This window comes from Grammomys surdaster, unplaced genomic scaffold (assembly GCF_004785775.1).
Source record: "Grammomys surdaster isolate TR1022 unplaced genomic scaffold, NIH_TR_1.0 274, whole genome shotgun sequence".
Classification (NCBI taxonomy): Eukaryota; Metazoa; Chordata; class Mammalia; order Rodentia; family Muridae; genus Grammomys; species Grammomys surdaster.
The window spans coordinates 1,336,201-1,345,123 of record NW_021604715.1 but is presented as its reverse complement, the minus strand read 5'-3'; the positions used below and the strand labels follow the sequence as shown (position 1 = coordinate 1,345,123).

Genomic DNA, 8,923 nt, shown 5'->3' with positions numbered 1-8,923 from the left:
GTGTCTGAGAGCTCCCAGGAGTCTGAGTTAGTTAAGACTGTTGGTTGTCCTATGGGGTGGCCCTCCTCTTCAGGTTCTTTCATCCTTTCCCTAATTCAACCATATGGGGTCCCTGACTTCAGTCCAATGGTTGAGTGTATCTGCATCTGTGTTAGTCAGCTGCTTGTTGAGCCTCTCAGAGGACAGCCATGCTAGTCTGTTTGTAAGCACATCATAGCATCAGTAATAGTGTCAGGCCTTGGAGTCTCCCCATGAGATGGACCCCCAAGTTGGGCTGGTCACTAGACCGCCTTTCTCTCAGTCTCTTCTTCATTTTTGTCCTTGCAGTTCTTTTAGACAGGAACAAATCTGAGTCAGAAATTTTGACTGTGGGTCGGTAAACCTGTCCCTCCACTTGAGGCCCTTTCTACCTACTGGAGGTAGAACTGAGAGTTCCCTTTCCACACTGTTGTGTATTTCCTCTATGGTCATTCCCACTGAGTCCCGAGAGTCTCTCATATCCCCGGTCTCTGGTACTTTCTAGAGGGTCCCCCAAATCCCAACACCCGAGGTTGCATATTTACATTCATTCTCCTGTACCCCAACCACCATACCTGATCCTGTTCCTTTTTCCATGCCCCTTCCCCTCTCCCACCCAAGTCTCTCCCTCCCTCTGCCTCCCGTGATTATTTTCTTCCCCCTTCTAAGTGGAATTGAAGCATCCTCACTTGTGGGGTATGTCCTAAGGATTATGTAATTTTTGGCTAATATCTACTTATCAGTGAGTACATGACATATATCTCCTTATGGGTCTGGGTTACCTCACTCAGGATGATATTTTCTAGTTCCATCTATTTGCCTGTGAATTTCATGAAGTCATTGTTTTTAATACCTGAGTTGTATTCCATTGTGTAAACAAACCACATTTTCTGTATTCATTCTTCATTTGAGGGATATCTGGGTTGTTTCCATCTTCTGGGAATTACAAATAAGGACGCTAAGACCATAAAACCCTGCGGTATCTTTTGGGTATATGCCCAAGATGATATAGCTGGGTCTTCAGGTAGATATATTTCCAATATTCTGAGGAACCGCCAGATTGATTTCCAGCGTGGTTGTTCCAGCTTGCAATCCCACCAACAATGAAGGAGTCTTCCTCTTTCTCCACATCCTCACCAGCATGTGCTGTCACCTGAGTTTTTGATCTTAGTCATTCTGAGTGTGAGGTAGAATCTCAGGGTTGATTTGATTTGCATTTCCCTGATGACTAAGGATGTTGAACATTTCTTTAAGTGATGGTTATTAGAGATCCTCTGTTGTGAATTCTCTGTTTAGCTCTGTACCCCATTTTTAAATTGGGATATTTGATTTGTTGGAGGTTAGCTTCCTAAGTGATGTATATGTATATATTGGATATTAGCCCTCTATTGTATGTGGGTTAGTGAAGATTTTTTTCCTCCAATGTGTAGGTTGCAAATTTGTCCTATTGAATGTGTCTCTTGTCTTACAGAAGATTTTCAGTTTCATGGGGTCCCAATTTCTCAATTGTTGGTACTTAGAGCCTTAGCTCTGTTCAGGAAATTTCCTCCCTGTGCCAATGAGTTTGAGACTCTTTCCTACTTTCTCTTTTATTAGATTCAGTGTATCAGGTTTTATATTGAGGTCCTTGATCCACTTGGACGTGCACTTTGTACAAGATGATAAATATGGATCTATTTTCATTTTTCTACATACAGACAGCCAGTTAGATGCTTTCGTTTTTCCATTGTATATTTTTGGCTTCCTTGTCAAATATTAAGTGTCCATAAGTGTGTGGTTTTATTTCTGGGTCTTCAATTTTATTCCATTGGCTAACCTGTCTGTCTCTGTACCAATACCACACAGTTTTTATCACTATCGCTCTGTAGTATAGCTTGAGGTCAGGGATGGTGATTTCCCCAGAAATTCTTTTATTGTTAAGAATTGTTTTTCCTATTATGGACTTTTTGTTTTTTTCCACATGAAATTGAGAATTTCTCTTTCCATGTCTCTGAGGAGTTGTGTTGGAATTTTGACAGGGATTGCATTGAATCTGTAGTTTCCTTGGGTAGGATGACCAGTATTACTATGTTAATCCCACCAATCCGTGAGCATGGGAGGTCTTTCCATCTTCTGAGATTTCTTTGATTTTTTTTCTTCAGACACTTGAAGTTCTTGTCATACAAATCTTTTACTTGTTTGGTTAGAGTTATACTAGGTATTTTGTACTATTTGTAACTATTGTGAAAGGTGTTATTTCACTATTTTCTTTCTCGGCCTGTTTATCCTTTGAGTAGAAGAAAGCTACTGATTTGTTTGAGTTAATTTTATATCCAGCCACTTTGCTGAAGTAGTTTATCAGCTGTAGAAGTTCTCTGGCAGATTTTTGGGGGTCGCTTATGTATACTATCATATCATCTGCAAATAGTGATACCTTGGCTTCTTTTCCAATTTTATCACCTTAATTTCCTTGTGTTGTCTAATTGCTCTAGCTGGAACTTCAAGTTCTATATTGAATAGGTAGGGAGAGAGTGGGCAGCCTTGTTTTGTCCTTGACTTTAGTGGGATTAGTTCCAGAATCTCTCCATTTACTTTGATATTGGCTGTTGGTTTGCTATATATTGTTTTTATTGTGTTTAGGTATGACCTTTGAATTCCTGATCTTTCTAATACTTTTAACATGAAAGGGTGTTGTATTTTGTCAAAGGCTTTTTCAGCATCTAATGAGATGATCATATGATTTTTTTCTTCTGAGTTTGTTTATATAATGGATCATGTTAGTGGGTTTTCGTATACTGAACCATCCCTGCATCCCTGGGATGAAGCCTAATTGATCTTGGTGGATGATGAGTTTGATGTGTTCTTGGATTCGGTTTGTGAGAATTTTATTGAGTATTTTTGCTTCAATATTCATAAGGGAGATTGGTCTGAAGTTCACTTTGTTGTGTTTTTGTGTGGATTAGGTATGAGCATAATTGTGGCTTCATAGAACAAATTGGGTAGTGTTCCTTCTGTTTCTATTTTGTGGAATAGTTTGAAGAGAATTGGTATTAGGTCTTCCTTGAAGGTCTGATAGAATTCTGCACTGAAAGCATCTGGTCCTGGGCTTTTTTGGTGGGGAGACTTTTAATGACTGCTACTATTTCTTTAGGGCTTATGGGACTGTTTAGATGGTTTATTTGCTCCTGATTCAACTTTGGTATCTGGTATCTGTCTAGGAAATTGTCCATTTCATCCAGATTTTCCAGTTTTGTTGAGTATAGGCTTTTGTAGTAGAATCTAATGATTTTTTTGAATTTACTCAGTTTCTGTTGTTACGTCTCCCTTTTCAGTTCTGATTTTATTAATTTGGATACTGTCTCTGTGTCCTCTGATTAGTCTAGCTAAGGGTTTATCTATCTTGTTGATTTTCTCAAAGAACCAGCTCCTGGTTTTGTTACTTTGTATAGTTCTTTTTGTTTCTACTTGGTTGATTTCAGCCCTGAGTTTGATTATTTCCTGCTGTCTACTCCTCTTGGGTGTGTTTGCTTCTTTTTGTTCTAGAGCTTTCAAGTGTGCTGTTAAGTTGCTAGTGTATGCTCTCTCTAGTTTCTTTTCATAGGCACTTAGAGCTATGAGTTTTCCTCTTAGCACTGCTTTCATTGTGTCCCACAAGTTTTGGTATGACGAGCCTTCGTTTTCATTAAATTCTAAAAAGTCTCTAATTTCTTTCTTTATTTCTTCCTTGACCAAGTTATCATTGAGTAGAGCATTGTTCAGTTTCCACGTGTATATGGGCTTTCTATTGTTTTTGTTATTATTGAAGGCCACCCTTAGTCTGTGGTGATTTGATAGGATGCAAGGGATTATTTCAATCTTCTTGTATCGGTTGAGGCCTGTTTTGTGACCAATTATATGATCTATTTTGGAGAAGGTACGATGAGGTGCTGAGAAAAAGGTATATTTTTTTTGTTGTTTTAGGATGAAATGTTCTGTAGATATCTGTTAAATCCATTTGGTTCATAACTTCTCTTAGTTTCACTGTGCCTCTGTTTAGTTTCTGTTTCCATGATCTGTCCATTGCTGAGAGTGGGTGTTGCAGTCCCCCACTATTACTGTGTGAGGTGTAATGTGTACTTTGAGCTTAAGTAAAGTTTCTTTTATGAATGTGGGTGCCCTTGCATTTGGAGAATAGATGTTCAGAATTGAGAGTTCACCTTGGTAGATTTTTTTCCTTTGGGGAGTATGAAGTGTCCTTCCTTATCTTTTTTGATAACTTTTGGTTGAAAGTCGATTTTATTTGTTACTAGAATGGCTACTCCAGCTTGTTTCTTGGGAGGATTTGCTTGGAAAATTGTTTTCCAGCCTTTTATTCTGAGGTAGTGACTGTCTTTGTCACTGAGGTGCATTTCCTGTATGCAGCAAAATTCTGGGTCCTATTTTTGTATCCAGTCTGTTAGTCTATGTCTTTTTATTGGGGAATTGAGTCTATTGATATTAAGAGATATTAAGGGCAATGATTGTTGTTTCCTGTTATTTTTGTTATTAGAGGTGGAATTATGTTTGTGTAGCTGTCTTCTTTTGGGTTTGTTGGAAGATTACTTTCTTACTTTATCTAGGTTGTAGTTTTCCTCCTTGTGTTGGAGTTTTCCATCTATTATCCTTTGTAGGGCTGGATTTGTGGAAAGATATTCTGTAAACTTGGTTTTGTCATGGAATATGTTGGTTTCTCCATCTACAGTGATTGAGAGTTTTGCTGGGTATAATAGTCTGGCCTGCCATTTGTGTTCTCTTAGGGTCTATATGATATCAGTCTAGAATCTTCTGGCTTTTATAGTCTCTGGTGAGAAGTCTGCTGTAATTATTATAGGTCTGCCTTTATATGTTACTTGACCTTTTTCTTTTACTGTTTTTAATATTTTTTCTTTGTTTTGTGCATTTCTTGTTTTGATTATTATGTGATGGGGAGGAATTTCTTCTCTGGTCTAGTCTATTTGAAGTTCTGTAGGCTTCTTTTATGTTCATTGACATCTCTTTATTTAGGTTAGAGAGGTTTTCTTCTATAATTTTGTTGAAGATATTTACTGGCCCTTTCAGTTTGGAATCTTCATTCTCATCTATGACAATTATCCTTAGGTTTGGTCTTCTCATTGCGTCCTGGATTTCCTGGATGTTTTGGGCTAGGAGCTTTTTGCATTTTGCACTTTCTTTGACAGTTGTGTCAATGTTTTCCATGATATCTTCTGCACATGAGATTCTCTCTTCTATCTCTTGTATCCTGATGGTGATGCTTGTGTCTATGACTCCTGATCGCTTTCCTAGGTTTTCTATCTCCAGGGTAGTCTCCCTTTGTGCTTTCTTTATTGTTTCTACTTCCATTTTTATGTCCTAGATGGTTTTGTTTAATTCCTTCATCTGTTTGGTTGGGTTTTCTTGCAATTATTTAAAGGGTTTTTGTGTTTCCTCTTTAAGGGCTTCTATCTGTTTATCTGTGTTTTCCTGTATTTCTTTAAGGGAGTTGTTTATGTCCTTCTTAAAATCCTCTATCATCATCATGAGACTTGATTTTAAATCTGAATCCTGATTTTCCTGTGTGTTGGAGTATCCAGGACTTGCTATGGTAGGAGAATTGGGTTTTGGTGATGTCAGATAATCTTGGTTTCTGTTGCTTATGTTTTTGTGCTTGCCTTTCACCATCTGGTTAACTCTAGTGCTACCTGCACTCACTGTCTCTGACTGGAACCTGTCTTTTCTGTTATCTTGGTTGTGTCAGAACTCCTCAGAGTCCAGCTATCTCTGTGATCCTGTCATCCTGACATCCTGAGATCCTGAGATCCTGGGTGGAAGAACTCCTGGGACTCAGGCTGCCTCTGGGATCCTTAAATCCTATGATCCTGGGCATGTTAGAGCTCCTGAGAATCCAGCTTCTTCAACTGCAGGGGATTTTCTGCTGCTCTGAGTACAGTGGTTCCTCTAGGATGGGTCAGGATATGGTGTCTTCATGGGAGCCGACCAGCTAGGAGTCTGCCCTCTTCCTCTATTTTTTAAGAGGGGTTATTTATATCCTCCTTAAAGGAATCTGTTATCTTCATGAGATAGGATTTCAGGTCAGGATAGTGGTTTTCAGATGTGTTGGGGTATCCAGGGCTTGCTGTGGTGGGAGAACTGGGTTCTGATTGTGCTAAAGTATATTGGCTTCTGTTGCTTATGTTCTGGCATTTCCCTCTAACCATCTGGTTATGTCTGCTTTTAATTGGCCTGGGTGTGTCTGCCTAGAGCCTGCCTCTTATGTCCTTGGTTTGAGCAGATCTTCTGAAAAGCCTGTGGCCATGGTTCCAGCAGATATCCTGGGAGACCTGTAGACTGTGGGGTGTTGATAGGAGTAGACACGCTGATCCGCTCTGTTGGAGTACAGACTGGAAGGCCATTTTTGTACAAGAATATGTAAATGTGTGTTGAGGGTCAACAAGGTGGTTTAGCAGGAACAGGCATTTACCACACAACCCTGGTAACATGAGTTCAATCTTCTGAACCTATATAATGGCACAGAAGACAACTTAGCCCATAAAGGTATTCTCTGACTTCTATATACATGTCATGTGTACACATGCACATACACACACACACATCATGCACAAATGCAACAAACAATACATTTTAGAATGTAAACTAAATACATTCCTCCAGTGCCCCCTTGCCCTCTGTCTTGACTCTTGCCTCTCCTCCTGTTAGTCCTTTTTGTTTCCCTGGACCATTTCACTTCTGTTTTCATGTCCTGCATGCACATATGACTTTGTGTATTTAGATGACATTCAGAATCATGAGCAAGAGAAAACATGCAATATTAGCCTTTCTGAAGATGATATGAGTTAGTAAAGACTATTACCTCTGGTTGTATCCTATTTCTTGCCAAGATGTAATTTTATTTTTCTTTATGGCTGTATAAAACTTTCTTTTATGTACAAGCCACATAAATATTGATGGGCAAGCATTTTTGTGATATGTTAGCTTAGAGTCTTTCCCTTCATGTGTAGTTGTTTGGTTTGGGGCTTTGTTATTTGAAGTGCTTATGACTGAACCTTGCTTCTTAGACATATTATGCAAGTGACCATTACTAACCTACATCTCTAGACCCTTCCTCTATTTTTTATCTGATGGCTTCTCCTTTCTTACTGAATCAGGAATTTTTGCTTCCTAAGCTAGCCTTTTCATTCATGGAAACACGCAAAATATAAAGTGACCACTTGTGTTTCAAGTAAACTCATTCATCATTGATACTTGCCACATATAACATTCCAACTTTCCCATCCACACCTTTGTATATTGGATGCACAATAAACAAATGCACACATATTGTTACTGTTAGTACTGTTTTGGCCAAGCCATTGTGAGTAAGTTGCAGATATCCTGGATGTCTTTCTTTCTCTGCATATTTTCATGTAAACCTCTTTAGGACAAATAGAGGAGAAGAGGAAAAATCTCACAACATGAAAGTGCATGAAACAACTACTACAGACTATATTATCCACATTCAAAATTTATCTACCACATTCTTTATAGGAATTTTTTTCAGCTCAGGATCATATACTGTTCAGCCCTTTTGCCTGGCCCAGGCTAGTTGCTTTTGGCCATCTTGTTTCTGCTATCCTTCCTGACTTCTATTTTCAAGAATGATAAGACCATCTTTCCAAGACTCACTTGTTGGAGACAATCCAGCCTGGTATTATAGACAATTCTGGGAACATATCTATACATTCTAAAGGGTTGCTTTTTTGCAGAAATTTGTAATATTCTACTTCATAGAAAAGACAGAACTGGTAGCAAACTTACTCAAAAGGATCCAACTTTGAGCCAGTGATACAGCTCATTGAGTAAAAAATCCACATAAGCTTTCTGGACCTGGCTGAGCAAGAGGTGCCATCATGGGTGTTGACATTCACCAAAACAAGGACCAAAAGGTTCAGCCCAAGGATCCCAAGAGCCAAGATATTTATCTGTGGCTGCTAGTCAAGTTGTACAGGTTTCTGGCCAGATGGATCAACTCCACCTTTAATCTGGTTCTGCTGAAGAGGTTGTTTTTTTTTTTAATGAGTTTCACTAATCAGCCACCTCTACCCCTATCCCAGATGATCCAAAAGATGAAGCTTCCTGGGCAGAAAAAAAAAGCTGTAGTTGTGGGGATTGTCACAGATGATGTGTGGATTCTGGAAGTGCCCAGCTGAATGTGTGTGCACTGCAGGTGAGCAGCTGGCCCAAATTCCCATCCTCAAAGTTGGAGGTAAGATCTTCACCTTTGACCAGCTGGCCCTGGAGTCTCTGAAGAACCAAAGCATTGTGTTCCTTTTTGGTCCTCAGAAGGGTCAAGAGCTGTACAGGTATTTTGACAAGGCCTGAGAAATCCCATACGACTACACCAAATCCTATGTCTGCTCCAAGGACTGGAAGTTCAAACATGCCAGAGGCCGAAAGGCCAGCCAAGGCTACAGAAAGTAACCCTGGATCTTACTGTTAATAAGAAGCTTTGGATGTCGAAAAAAAAAAAAAACCTGCCACCCAAGTCTAAAGACCTGAGGTCAGTTCCTAGACTTGGTGATAGAAGGAGATAACTTATTCCCAAAATAGCCCTTATATTTCAATATGAATGACATGGAACACAATCCTTTCCCTCCAACTCAGATACATAATGAGGATGATGAGGATGACAATTTTTAATTTTCAAATAATCCAGCATCCATAGTGACTATGAAGTCTACCAATAGTATCCAGGAATAGTAAAAGTCAGTCCTTTAGCTAAGCCTTAAGTGGCCTGGGCCACTTTGTCTACCCTAAATTGGAAACTGATAGTGTCGTCCAGCAGTAGCAAGCGGAATTCTTCCTCCAGAATGTATAGCAGGCTGGAGAATGACCATCAGTGAGCTGAAAGTCTTTGGAAAGCCATTATCTTGGG

At 39.3% G+C, this 8,923-nt stretch overlaps 1 pseudogene; it reads left to right on the top strand.

Moving 5' to 3' along the window:
* Positions 1-7,898: 7,898 nt before the first annotated feature.
* LOC114628928 lies at positions 7,899-8,469 on the top strand (annotated as a pseudogene).
* The last annotated feature ends 454 nt before the right edge of the window (positions 8,470-8,923 follow it).